We start from the raw sequence: 15,796 nt of genomic DNA, 5'->3' as shown, positions 1-15,796 counted from the left end.
TTAAATAGTTAATAACTATTTAAAAACTATTGTACCTAGTTAAAATAAATACAAAGTTGCCTGTAAATTAAAAATAAACCCTAAGCTGGCTACAATGTAACTATTAGTTATATTGTAGCTAGTTTAGGGTTTATTTTATAGGTAAGTATTTAGTTTTAAATAGGAATAATTTATTTAATAGTAGTAATTTTATTTAGATTTATTTAAATAATATTTAAGTTAGGGGGGTGTTAGGGTTAGGGTTAGACTTAGATTTAGGGGTTAATAAATTTAATATAGTGGCGGCGATGTTGTGGGTGGCAGATTAGGGGTTAATAAATGTAGGTAGGTGTCGGCGATGTTAGGGATGGCAGATTAGGGGTTAATAAAATTGAACTAGTGTTTGTAAGTGGGAGTGCGGTGGTTTAGGGGTTAATACATTTATTGAAGTGGTGGAGATGTCTGGTTAGGCAGATTAGGGATTAAAATTTTTAATATAGTGTTTGCGATGTGGGGGGCCTCGGTTTAGGGGTTAATAGGTAGTTTATGGGTGTTAGTGTACTTTTTAACACTTTAGTTAAGAGTTTTATGTTACAGCGTTAGCCCATAAAACTCTTAACTACTGACTTTTAAATGCGGTAGGAGTCTTGGCAGGAGAGGGTGTACAGCTCACTTTTTCCAAGACTCGTAATACCGGCATTAGGAAAAGCCCATTGAAAAGATAGGAAACACAATTTATGTAAGTGGATTTGCGGTATGTTCGAGTCGCAGAAAAAAAGTGAGCGGTACACCTGTACCTGCCAGACTCATAATACCAGCGGGCGTTAAAAAGAAGCGTTGGGACCTCTCAACGCTGCTTTTTAAGGCTAACGCAAGACTCGTAATCTAGGCGAAAGTGATTTACAAGGCTTACTTGAAGGTGGGAAAGTTGCTTCCTAAGTGTATCACAGCTCTTTCTTAAGAGCAGTTGCAACATAATAGGTTTATAGAAATGATGCATCTTTGGATCAGATTTGCAAAGCTGCAACATTTCCTCTCTGCATACTTTTTTCAGATTTTATCGCTTAGCAGTGTTGGCTAATTATGAACTGCCATAGAAAAACTGTTGCACCCTTTCCGTAACATATATCATTGACTTGGGTATTATATTGAGGACTGTGGACCATCATCATTTTACGAAAGAAAACAAAATGTATTCTTACCTAATAATTTTTTTTCTTTCGGAATGATAATTATCCACAGGCCTCGTTTGTCAATTTTTGGGTGACAGTTCTAATGACACTTCTACAGACCCTGATTTGTCTTTCCTACCTATATGTTTCCTATTCTCTACTCGACTATACATTAAACTGAGAGAGAGATGGGAGGGATTTTAAGATCTCATATGGGTTCTTGACCTCCAACTAGTGGTGGGAAATATATCCCATATGTTATGGAGGACTGTGGACCATCATCATTCCCAAAGAAAATAATTTATCAGGTAAGAATAGATTTAATGGCAAATTAACTGTGCAAATTGTGTGCTTCCCATTTTTGTATGAAGATTTGGAAGTACAGGACGTACATTGTTTGATCACTTAAGTAAATCATTTATAGATCTCCCTAATTGGCCTCAGTATAAAGTGTAGAGATAACCTAGGTAACAACATGGTGACATACATTACTTTATAGAGACTAAAACATTACACTTACTTATTTAATATTTAAGCAATATATAAACAACAAATATAATTTAAAATTAGTTTTATATTATTAGTATTATTATTATATTATTTTCTGGCTGATCTTTGCTATAAGTGGATAATTATGTTTACCATTGAATACAAAAGATAGAGGGCACCACATAGTGCAAATCAGCTGGTCACACCAAACAGTAGTATAGACAAAGGAGTCAATCCTCACACGATGATAGGCACATGTGTGCTATATAGGCAAGCCCGATCCAAAAAGTCGTCCGGCAGACTCTCAGACACAACTGAACCAGGGGTAATCCTCATCCCAATGAGAAGGGAGTCCAGAGATTTCCACTTGAAGGCACGGAGGGCACCCAGCAGCCAGTCAACAATCCAAGTCTGAGAAAATGGTGCTGTGCCACTGAGAAACGCGTTTCTGTTGTTTTAAAGCTTTTAATTAAACTTTTACACCGATATCATCTCGCTGCTGCATCTTATTTCTCCTTGGATTGTTGACTGGCTGCTGGGTGACCTTTACCCAACTCACTGCTGCTTTTTGCTAAGTGGGTGTTGCAGTCACTGCATCATTGTACTGCATATCCTATTCAAACCTATAGCAGTGCTCTGTCATGTTGCTGCTATTAAGCTCAAGGGCTTTGACTGCAAGTTGCAGGCTAAAGTGTACAGATAGAAGTCACCACTAAAAACAGTTGTGTGTTTTGACATTTAGAGAAACTTGTTATTGCCACTCAGGTGGTATTTTGGCAAAATAGACAATATTTTTAAACAATGCTAAAGTCAAAATAAAAATTTCATAATTCTGACAAAGAGTGATTTTTTTTACAAGCATTCCAATTTATTTGTATTAACACATATGCTTCTTTCTCTTGGTATCTTTTGTTGAAAAGTAAACTTAAAGGACCACTAAATACAGTTGATTTGCATAATCAAGTAATGCATAGCACTAGTAGAATTATCCTTTCTATTCTCCTATTCATGCGCCTCTCTTCGCCCTTAGAGAGGTGCACTGGTGCGCCAAATTTATCATAAAAAAGGTAGTATTTTTTCCACGATTTTTCAAAGGCGAGCTTAGGCTAAATCATGATGAATCTCTCCTGTCAAACAATTAAATGTGCTCAATTTATCATAAACGTAAGTAGCTAGAAATGTCCATCATATAAAAACATATTTTTTGCTTTAATTTTTAGCAGAATGGAAATGGAGCACAGCCAGTAGTTTGACCATCCCAGGGATTGTTCTAGTGCGCAGTTCTAAGTTTATACGGAATCTTTGCTTGATCTCATGGTCTGCCAAAGAATGCAGACCACAATGGCGTAGGAACACCCGTGGAACATGTTGGTGCCTTTGCAAGGGCACATCTTACGCCTCATCTGGCCTTTCCAGAGATACAACAGGAACTCAAAGAGAAATTATTTCTAATGCTGTTCTCCACAGTACTTAGGGAAAACTCCAGTGCACACATTTGTAGAACTTTGTGTTCTCCATAGGCACACAAATTGATAAATAAGTAATTAGCTGAATTGATAAGGCGTACTATAGAAAATATGACCACGACCATCTAATTTAACTCTTTGTGGTGTGTGCTCTAAGGAGAATGCAAATTAAGTAGGAGAGATTTACAGTCGAACTTGCCCGATTTTAGGCACATTTTTAAATGATAAATAAGGGGATTCATTTGTGCGTGCATTTTTAGGGGCAAAGATAGGAGAACATCAATGATGAATCTTGCTCATAATAAGAAGACTGTGAATTTCAAATGAGCAGTAAAAATACATTCTGACAAGTTTCAAAATGTCCTTCTATTTTCTTGCCCCCTGTATCATGTGACAGCCATCAGCAAATCACAGACTCATATATCCAGACATTGTGAAATATTAAATAGGCTCAGTAGGTGATAGGGCCTCAGAAAGCATACATATAAATAGAAAGTCAAATGGAATTTTTTTTAAAGAAGATGAGACCATGAATTTTCTTCTTTTACATGTTTCAATGAATAACCTAAACATAGTACAAGTTTTTGTGAATTAATTAGTTGTTCAATAAAGAAATATGGCACATAGAAATGTCTTTAACCCAGGGCATAATCAACACAGGGGCCAGGGAACCTGTGGTCTCTTAAGCATAGTGCCCAGAAGCCTCTGCCATACTAACTGCAAACCAACTTTACAATTGCCTACCACATTTCCTCTTAGTTGACCTGCAGGGTCAAAAGTCATAACATTTTTAGACACTTTTAAATTCACTTCTATTTTCAAATGTGCTTTGGTATCATTTGTTGAAAAAGAATATGCACATATCCTACACTTGTGGGAGCTGCTGCTAATTGGTGCTGCACACATTTGTCTTTTGTGATTGGCTGACCAGATGTGTTCATCTGTTGTTTTAAATTGTATGTTCTATCCAAATCATCAAGGAAAATGTTGGGGTTTCCTGTCTCTTTTATGGCAATAGATTCATTTTATTTTCTTGGGGATTATAATGACAGATGCTTGGATAAACCAATCACTAATACAAATATGCAAAAACTGGGACTATCATTTGAAAAGACAGGAAACAGATACAAAAGGGAAAAGATAAGCAGAAAGAATGTGGAGATTTTACATATATATATATATATATATATATATATATATATATACAGAATATTCAGGCTAAAGTAACCTGTAGACCTTTGCCTTGCATTACATAATGAACCGCCCTTTGTGCCATAACCCATCACCACACTAAACCTTGTCTAAATAAACCACCATGAATAACTTTATTACATTAGCCACTGTTCCCATACAGTGCTTTTCAGCCAAGTCTCTCTGAACTTTGGAGTCACCCACACTCACTGTGTTTCCTGTACTACAAGGTATTTTTCTATTAAGTTTCCCTGTAACTCAACTCCTCCTCAGTATAAGACACTCACCATTGTGACCCATTCCCACCACCAAAAGGAAATCAGAAAAGACTCCTAACCCAAATGATACCTTACGGTACCCCACCCAAAGATTATACCCACTGTTACATTCAGTTAGTGCAAGTCTTCTCAGCCTAATTCCCAAAGTAGGCACCTACATTAATCCACTTCCGTGGATGTTCTGTTTTTTCTTCATTCTTGCCTAAATTGATATGAAGCCCAACATTTTTCTTTCATGATTCAGATAGAGAATGTGATTTTAAACAGCTTTCTAATTTACTTCAATTATCATTTATTCTGCTCTTGGTATCTTTTGTTGAAAAAGCAGGGATGTATGCTTAGGAGCCGGCTCATTTCTGGAGCACTATATGGCAGCAGTTTTGCATGAACTTTTTCCATTTGTAAGAGCACTCGATGGCAGAACTATTACCATGAATGCTCCAGATGCCTACTTAGGTATCTCTTAAACATAGAATATCATGGGAACTAAACAAATTTGATAAAAGAAGTAAATTGGAAACGTGTTAAAAATGGTATGCTGTGTTTGAATAAAAAAAGTAAATGTTTGGGTTTCATATCCCTTTAAAAGCATTGATTTTCATCTTCACCCTTAAAATAAAAGAATTCTTCTATATTCATGAACACTTTGTCAGGATTTTTTCCCTGCTTTGTTTGCCATGTGCTGCTGGCAGTCATTTTCCTCACCTCTCTTGCTGACTCTGGTGCATAGTGTGTGATGCTGCTCATTTCCTGCACGCCCTTTTATGACCAGAGTGGTGTACATCATCCATGTGAGACAGGTTGCAGTCTCAGAATTGTGATGTCATCACTTATTATTTAAAGGGCCTCTGTTCAGTATGCTTTGCCTTTGCGTTGTCTCAGACCTGTATGTGAGTTCCAGTTCCTGTATATTACCTGGCTGTCTGACGTCCCTCCTGGTTCCTGATCCCTGGCTTGTTCCTGACTCTGCTGTTCTCCTTGTTCCTGATTCCGGCTAGTCTGACTACTCGCTCTGGCTCCTGACTCGGCTCGTCTGACTACCAGCTCTAGTTTTGACTCCTGTAGAGAAGTAAAAACAGGCACAGCCCGACTCAAGTGTAGGGTATTTATTACAGAGTAAGTAATATCATAAAATGCATACTCACAAACGTTTAAAATCATATACAGCATATAGAAAACAATCCTTCCGGTATGATGCTTATACTCCAAAAACATCTCGGTCGGAAAGTACCAAGTTTGGGTGAATGAGTGCCAGAGACTGTTAAGATGCTGCCGGTAGGAAAAACAAAACTCTACGTACGTTTCGTCTGAGTACGCTCAGACTTTATCAAGAGTGTGAAATGTAAAATATATCCTGACAAAGGGGGGAAACTTCCGGGCAGCGGCCATGTTCAGTCGCACTGCCGCATGCTGCTAAAGCTTTTCACTGAAACCTTCAAAAAATTCACTCTTTAGCTGATTGATTCCTGTAATATTTTATGTGAGTCGATTTATAATTTGGAAGCCACTATTATTGTGCCTGAAATTGCAAGAATTGCTGTTGGCATCAGCGCCTGGAGCCATTACAAGATCTTGGCCTTTAATATACCCCCCGGCAGGGCGCCCTTGGCCCTGTCGTTAAGCAGGGCTTTACCTAGGAAATTAACAACTTCTGAGGTTATACATCTATGCTGGCTTTACATTTGCTATGAGAACTTGCTATGGAGGATGCTGGGATTATTATTGTGGCTATACAACAGCTGCTGGAAGGCTATCTAAACACATTTGCAGCGTCTATAAGCACAGAAATTCAGAACGCCAGCAATAGTGCTTATAAACAGCCTGTCTCAATAGACCCAACATTGCATCTTAAGGTGGGTGGTAGCGCCTTGGGGCCCCGGTGCCCGCTACTCACCGATACTGGGCTGTTAACAGATTCTGCAGCTGGGTCAGTGGAGTCAAAGGTACGATATAGAGCGGCTGATACTACAGAGAATATCACGGGGCATACTGTACATCTGCCTGTGAACTGCTCCTCCTCTATGCTATGTGTTATGTTTTAATATATCCTTAAGGTCAGTTTCTATTAGCATCGCTGGGTGGACACTGGGTAGCTGGACTAAATATAAAAGTTGCTTACAGATTTTTTTGCCTTAATTCCCATACTCATGTTTTTTTTATATTTGAGCTTTATCAACTATAAGAGAAGCCTTTATATTGGAACTTATTTTAACTGCTGCGGTCTTCTGTAATATGTTATTCAGTATTATATGATCTGTGGACCCATGCTATCCTGGTTAAGACATTATGTATTTTATATGTAGCATAGTCAAACATATCTGTAGGCATATGCATCACATACTCCATGAGATACATAATATTCATTAGGGGTGTCCCTATTTCCTGCCTGCGGCCGAGGTGGGAATCATAGCATTACAAAATACAACACGAAGTAGCCATGACCCTTCATTCCACACCTACATCTCACAAGATTTAACTGGCTTACTTAACTTTGCAATAGACAGCCTTATACTACTATTATCCTCCCCTATACATATTTATATTTTACATACTTCATACTTAGGATCCTAATCATTTATAGTTAAGCATGCCCCTGTTTCTTAGGTTTAAAATGTTAAGATTTGTTGAGTTCATATTTTTCAGAACTGGAGATAATATTTGTGTATATTTTTGATGTGGTCTATCTAATGTTCAATTTTTTAGGCTCTCAATTTATTTGCTAGCTGTTCTCTATTAGTTGACCTGTATGAAAAATGAGGTATATGCTTAATTTACAGACCTATGAGACCTCTATTTTGTATTGGTCTCCAACTTTTCTCTAAGAATTTACATTTAACCACACTTAATACGAAAAGAAGTAATGGTAGCCCTCTGTGGTATGGCTTTAGCTTACCTATTTGCTGGTATATTTATGCTTTGAGTCAAATTTCAGAATATAGTCCCCTATTTTACGTATTGTGACAAAAATATAATTTTACATAACTCAGGTACTTGCTCCTTCTGGGCAACATATGGTAATATGCTCTTGAGTCTCAGCAATGCATATAGGGTCTGGGCCTCTTTTGGCAAGTTCATTCCATCTCATTACTGTATAACTCACCAGCATTCAATGATTTTATACATCTCATACACTCAAACAGAAAATCTGAAAGGAAAAATATAAAGAAAAAAGGAGGTGTTTTTGGAGTCTCAAGAGTAGTCTCCTAATGTTCATTTTACCCCTCTGTAGTTTGTTATATTTAGGAGTCATTGTAGGCCCAAGAGTGGCCTTGAGAGCTATCAGAGGGTCTTCATTTTTTTAAAGGCTTACCATATCCTGCACTCTATATTTGAATGGTATAAGATAAAATTGTTTTGTTTGAATATTACTTTGTACTATTGTAAATCCAGCTTATGCACTGTTTATTGTTTTTGTTAAATTCTTTTTATTGTGAGAACAAGTCAAATAAAAGAGTACAGTCGTAACTATTTTGTGTATCCACGCAGGGATATTTGTACGTTTATATAGTGACAAATGTTACATAATTCATATCAGAAACAATATAAACATTATAGAGAGCTAGATAAGTGCTAAATACAAACAATAGCGAAGGAGGTAACACACTATATATAACAGTGACTTTTATAATATCTGGATTAGATTTGCAAGCCTACAGGTCAAAAATGATCTACAAGCCTCCGGGGTACCTCATTGGTTCTCATTTTGTTTTGAGTGTCTCATAGGAGTGTACTTCTCGTAGATCGGTACAAGGATGGGGGGGGGATGTAGGAGAGGAGAAGGGGAGAAAAAAAAAAGGAGGGAGGGTGGGTAAGAAGTGGGGGGAGGAAGGAGGAATGAGGGAAGGAGGGTTGGAATATCTCACAGATTTTCAGGTAGGGAACTTCTCCATTGATGGAGACCATATATCTATATAGGTGTCCATTTTGTCTAAGACTGAATAGGAGTATGATTCCATTTTCTGGAGGAAATGTGCCATGGCTATGATTTGTGGGATAGTGGGAGGAGATTTCTGTTTCCAAGCTTTTGCGATTTCAAGTTTAACCGACATGAGCAGGTAGATAGCGATGGATTTTTGGGCCTGGGTCATTATTGGGAAATCTATATGTAGTAGGCAAGTCTGTGGGGTAAGTGTAGAGGTAATATGCATAGAGTTGAACATGTGGAAAATTTGTGTCCAAACTGGTGTGATTTTTAGGCAATACCACCAAATGTGGCTCTGCGTACCTATTGAGCCACAACCTCTCCAACAGGTAGGTGGATGTTTGGTGTATATTTTGTGTAGGGTAATAGGGACTAAATGACACCTAACTGTAATCTTGTAATGTAGTTCCCACAGAGTTGCGCAATGTAACAGTCTCTTAGTAAAAAGGATCTCTCTATGCCAGGTTTCAATGTCAGCAGTAAAACTTAGTTCTCTCTCCCAAGCAAGGTGTTGTGATATCTTGTGGTGTGAGTAAGGTTCAAGAAGACTATAATGAAGTGAGATAGACCCCCTTGGCAAATGTGGTTGTGTCCAGTTTTGTTCCCATGCCGTTGGCTCTTTAAGATCCCTTCTAGGGAACCCCCATGCTCTAAGAAAAGAACATAGATGGAAAGTTTTAAATTGGAGTGTGGGTGGTACCTGTAAGTGATCGCATATGCTATTATGTGACAATATGTTAATATGCCCATAGAGGTCTGAAATAAAGGTAGCTGTAAGGTTTCTCCAGGTTGAAATATGAGAGTCAGGAAGGCAAAAAAGGATACTGGCGATTGTCTGTTGTGGGGACGGGTGTGGGGCTATAGTAGAAAGGTTTCTGATCTGGCTCTAGAACCTTAGGGTATCCATTATCACGGGATGAGTAGTTTTAAGATATCCCCAACAATGTGAGGGAATCCAGGGTAGATCACATAGATATAATCCTCTTGGGATAATTGATTGTTCTACTTCCTTCCAAGATGAGGTACTCGCCGTGTCACTCCAACTCATTAGGTGTGACAACCGCGCTGATTGATAGTAGAGAATAATGTTTGGCAGGCTGAGTCCGCCATTAGCGGTATCTCTTTGTAAGGTTTGTGTAGAAGCCCTGGGTTTTTTACCTCTCCATACATATTTGGTAATGAGGCTTTCTAATCTGTTAAGTATAGGCCTCGGGACATTAATCTGGAGGGAACGGAAGAGATAAGAATTTTGGGAATAAAAGACATTTTAATAGCGGTTATCCTTCCAGTCCATGAAACTTCTTGGAAATTCCCAGGATTCCAGAAGCCTCTGCCATTCAGGGAAACTGTTGGAGAAGTTTTTAGCGACAACAGTGTCTATGGACATACTGAGATAAGTGCCTAGGAGTTTAATAGAATGTGCGGACCATTGGAAGTTAAATCGTTTCTGAAGTGAGGTCAGCTCTTGAGGTGAGATGTTCAAATGAAGAGCTTCCGGCACTGTTTATTGTTTTATGTGAGCTGTAAGCCTTATTTTTCACCTCAATAAAAAAATAAAAAAATATATATATATCCTGACATAGGACTCAAACCGGATTTATAAATGAGCCTATGTTATTGGAACCTCCAATTCAGCCAATAGCCTGTTGTGCATCACACACATGACTATGCTAATTGGTTGAATGCGTTGAAAGCTATGCAATGTTAAATGATGTATCCCCGATGTAATATAGTTAGAAACATCAATTAACAATTCAAATGACCGAAATACCAAAAGTACATACATATTCATCACTTATTATAATGTAAAAAACAGCAGTATTAAAACACAGCAACATTAAAAATATTACAAAACATATATGTATCTCTGTGTATACAGTGTAAAATATAAAATATATAAAGACATCTATATAAAAGAAATCTGTATATAAAAATGCACCATTTAAAGTGTGCATAATGAATTAATAGAAAGTGTAATCAATGACTTCCATCCTTATACGTTCCATGTCATATACACACGTGATTATAAATCTGATAATTGGAGCATGATATGATGCATATACGCCAGATGATTTAATAACTTGATCAATCAAAGACTGATTGTGGAGACAATAGCACAAGCCTCTAATTTTTTAATTTGTAATTTTTTTTTTAAATCTTGATTTTTTTTTTAAAGAAACACTCTCTCATAAGCCTGACTGTTATTGACATAAAAGCTTGTAAATCCAGTTCTATGTTTAGACCCTGAGGATGCAAAATAGAACTGGATTTACAAGCTTTTATGTAAATAACAGTCAGGCTTATGACAAAGTGTTTTTTTTTTTTTTTTGTTTGTTTTTAAATTTAAATGCATCCTCAGGGTCTAAACATAGAACTGGATTTACAAGCTTTTATGTAAATAACAGTCAGGCTTATGAGAAAGTGTTTTTTTAAAAATTAAAAAATTAAAAAATTAGAGGCTTGTGCTATTGTCTCCACAATCAGTCTTTGACTGATCAAGTTATTAAATCATCTGGCGTATATGCATTATATTGTGCTCTAATTATCAGATTTATAATCACGTGGGTATTGATTACACTTTCTATTAATTTATTATGCACACTTTAAATGGTGCATTTTTATATACAGATTTCTTTTATATAGATGTCTTTATATATTTTATATTTTACACTATATACACAGAGATACATATATGTTTTTTTTTAATATTTTTAATATTGCTGTGTTTTAATACTGCTGTTTTTTACTTTATAATAAGTGATGAATATGTATGTACTTTTGGTATTTCGGTCATTTGAATTGTTAGTTGATATTTCTGACTATATTACATTGGGGATACATCATTTAACATTGCATAGCTTTTAACACATTCAACCAATTAGCATAGTCATGTGCGTGATGCACAACAGGCTATTGGCTGAATTGGAGGTTCCAATCACATAGCCTCATTTATAAAGTCGGTTTGAGTCCTATGTCAGGATATATTTTACATTTCACACTCTTGATAAAGTCTGAGCGTACTCAGACGAAACGTACGTAGAGTTTTGTTTTTCCTACCGGCAGCATCTTAACAGTCTCTGGCACTCATTCACCCAAACTTGGTACATTCCGACCGAGATGGTTGTTTTGGAGGAACAAACTTGCACAATTCTGTCATATTAATTGGAATATTTATCTGTATTAAATTGGACAATCAAATTGAAACTGTTGCTTTTCTCTAGCTATTATTTGGGGCTTTTTTATACATGATTTATTAAAATCCTTATTCTTAAAAACTTTTTAGTATCCTTTATTTATTTTTTGTTTAAATCATCAGATTTAATATACGGCGAATACATAGCGACATAATATGCAATAAATGTATCACATATAAACAACAGAGAGCTACTGGATTGATCAGTAAATATCACACTACATAGTTTTTGACATCTCATATCAGTACAATTGTGTATATCAAAATGTCATCAGCTGCATCAATAAGAAACCTGAAAGGATTACAAAACACTGCCAAACTTCACCTTAGCAAATCATATATATTGATTAATTAACTTGAGCACAATAAAATAGACTTACTTTTATTTATGAACAAAGCTTTGTTATAGTTTAAAATGATTAATTTTATTTCAAATGTGATGTCACTATAGACAACTCCTAAAAAAAAAAGAAGAGGTTGTCGTTGTGCACATGTACATTCCCTTTAATTACGTTTTGCATGTGCACTGTTAATCAACATAGTAGATCCTGCCAACTTTTAGTATTGGAGCAGAGCATGCGCTTTTGATTGTATTAGTGAGATAGACTGAGAATGATGCAGTGACGTCAGCTCTATGTAGCTGGACTCAATGAATGGCAGATGCGCATCACGAGGAACAGGCAACATATTCCTACACGGGTAGACCCCACTGATCAAGGGCCCGATCTGATATGTAGTGTCGCCCGCAAAAGCCGGCGACGACAAATTTTGCACTGGTTTGGTATCCTATATACGGCGTAACCTAGAAGTTACACTCGTATATTTCTGCCTTCGGCCGTAGTTTTTTGGCCCATAGACAGGAGAAATCTTACTCCATTTTCACCTCGCCACAAAATGCAGGCGTGGTAAGCCTTACGCTGTGTATTTGAGCCCCGTAACTCCCTAAACTGGCTGCAAAATAAAACCTAACACCTAACGCATGCGCAATGTCTATCTACCTGTCAACCGCGATCCCCTGCCGCATCCCTAATAAAGTGTTTAATCCCCAAAACTGCCGCTTCCGGACCCCACCACCACCTACATTAAATGTCTAACCCCCTAATGTGATCCCCCTACACCGCAGCCACCTACATTAAAATTATTAACCCCTAATGTAATCCCCTACACCGCCGCCATCTATATTAAAATTATTACCCCCTAATGTGAGCCCCCTACATCGCCGCCACCTATTTTAACTATATTACCCGCCTTTAGGACGTCATTGAACAGCCTAACTTTTGTGGCATCCTGCTCCAATGTAAAACCAACTGTGGGACTTGCCTAGCAACGCAGGCAGTTCCCCAGGAGCCAATCAGCGCAGTTTTTGAAGCACATGATTGCTGTGACAATCATGTGCTTAATTTTCCTTTTTTGTTTACATTTGGAACTATCGGTCCATCTTGAAGAGGTTAATTTATTTACTGCACATTATTAAAACATGTTTTATTACAATTACAGTTTAAAAGGACAGTCTAGCCTGCTGAGAGCTAGCGGTGGTGTTTATAGTGTCAGTGAAGACTTAAAGGGACATTCAGATAGGGCATACAATTTCGAACAACTTTCCAATTTATGTTTATCATCAAATGTGCTCTTGGTATTCTTTGTTGAAAGCTAAACCTAGGTTGGCTCATATACTAATTTCTTAGCCCTTGAAAGCCACCTCTTATTTCGGTGCATTTTGGCAGTTTTCACAGCTAGACAACCCTAGTTCATGTGTATCATATTGACAACATTGTGCTCAATCCTGTGGAGTTGTTTATGAGTCAGCACTGATTGACTAAAATGCAAGTCTGTCAAAAGAACTGAAATAAGTGGGCAATCTGCAGAGGCTTAGATACAAGATAATCACAGAGCTAAAAAGTATATTAATATAACCGTGTTGGTTATGCAAAACTGGGGAATGGGTATAAAAAGGATTATCTATATTTTTAAACAATACAAATTCTGGAGTTGACTGTCCTTTTAATGTCACTTTAAAGTGAGCTCCAGAACAGCAATGATCTTCTGGGAGCTGGTTGAACACATCTGGTGAGCCAATGACAAGAGGCATATATATGTAGCCTCCTATTAACAGCTAGCACATTGCTGTACCTGAGCTTACCTAGCTATGATTTTCAATAGACATGTGCATGGGTGAAAATTTGTTTAGTCCAAATGATTAGTTTCTGATTTTCTTCAAATGTTTAGTTCGGCCAATTTTCGTCCATTAATTTCAGACGACTATTGAATTGAGTACCACAACTGCATGTTTTAATAGCTTTAGTCAAAGTAATTAAAATGTCTGAGCCTCCTCTAGTTTCCCACCTCCCTATGCTGGCTTAAAGGGACAGTGTACACTAGATTTTTCTTTGCATAAATGGTTTGTAGATGATCCATTTATATAGCCTATCTGGTTGTGTCTTTGTAAAAATGTAATAGTTTTGCTTATTTTTATATAACATTGTGCTGATTTTCAGACTCCTAAGCAAACCCCAAAGTTTTAGATGTATACTGATGTATACAGATTTGAGACTGCTTCTGTTTGTATAATGGGTCTTTTCATATGCAGGGAAGGGGGGAGGTTCTGCTCTCAGCACCTTTCAGTTGGTGTCCCAGGCTAATCTCATCAACAGTTCTAAATTGGGGGCTTCTAAGTTTTTAAAAGGATTTATACTCAATTTTTATATCAGTATCTGTGCATATTCATCTTTTTAGTATTTTGATTGGATAAGCCTGTATGACTCTAATCTAAAATTTTGGGCCTTACTTGTTGTCTCTAACATCATTCATTAGTAATTCTATGCCAGTATTACACAGGGGACAATGGACACATAAATGGTCAGACCATATGTACATCATTACAAACAAAGGAGCTGATTAACCAAACTGGGCATTTTTTTGGCGCCAAAAGGCACAAACGTATGAGCAAATCAATCAAGCAATAATTCGTTTTTTGTCAGTTTTGTTCAGTAATGTATTTGGCTGTTTGTTTATCAGAAGACTCAAAGAATCAGCAAATTTATTTACGTTTCAACACAGTATACCAAAAAAATTAAGTAAACATACAAAAAATCCAGATTTACTGGGGCATTTCTATGTCTTTTAACTTGCTGTCCACAATAACTGCTGCAGCAAAGATCTCAAATGACTACTTCAAAAAATGCCATCTACCTGTTAAACTTTCAGAGGTGTTTTAGCAAAAGTAAAACATAAAAACAAATCCTCAGTATATCTACAGATGTTGTTTTCCATTCCAGAAGCCCCAACACAGTAGTCAGCAAGTTAAAAGTGTTGAGGTGCTATCACTGTCTAATTTCAGGCTGTGTAACATTTATATAAACTAGTGTGCTATGTGGTGTCCTCCTATACAGATGCTGAAGGGTTAATCATTTAACCCTTGCTTGCTTATTTAGGTACTTGCTATAAAGGTCTTCTTCCTATGTCAGTTATGTGCTTGAGCGTAAGGGAGGTGATGAGAAGCTTGATGATTTAAAGGGACATGAAACCCAAAAATGTTCCTTCATGATTCAGATAGAGGATACTATTTTAAACAACTTTCTAATTTACTCCTACTATCTAATGTGTTTCATTCTCTTGGTATCATTTGTTGAAGGAGCAGCAATGCCCTAATGGTTTCTAACTGAACACATGGGTGAGCCAATCACAATCTATATGTATGTAACCACCAATAAACAGCTAGAACCTAGGTTCTCTGCTGCTCCTGAGAATGCTTAGATAAACCTTTCATCAAAGGATAACAAGAGAAGAAAGCAAATTAAATAATAGAAGTACATTGGAAAGTTGGTTAAAATTGTATTCTCTATCTGAATCACGACAGAGAAATTTTGGGTTTCATGTCCATTTAACCTGAACTAAAGGCTATAACAGTGCAAAAAGAAATTCCTCATCTCATCTCCAGTGCAGCGATGCACTACTGGGAGCTAGCTGAGCACATCTGGTGAGCCAATGACAAAAGACAAACATGTGTAGTTACCAGGTAGCAAATCACTAAATTTCACAGTAAAAGTGAATTTATGCTCTATCTGAATAATTAAAGATTAAACTTTACTCTGGTATCACTTTAAGCA

Source organism: Bombina bombina, chromosome 2 (genome assembly GCF_027579735.1).
Source record: "Bombina bombina isolate aBomBom1 chromosome 2, aBomBom1.pri, whole genome shotgun sequence".
NCBI classification, from domain to species: Eukaryota; Metazoa; Chordata; class Amphibia; order Anura; family Bombinatoridae; genus Bombina; species Bombina bombina.
The sequence above is the reverse complement of the archived record's forward strand: the minus strand, read 5'-3'. Positions refer to the sequence as shown.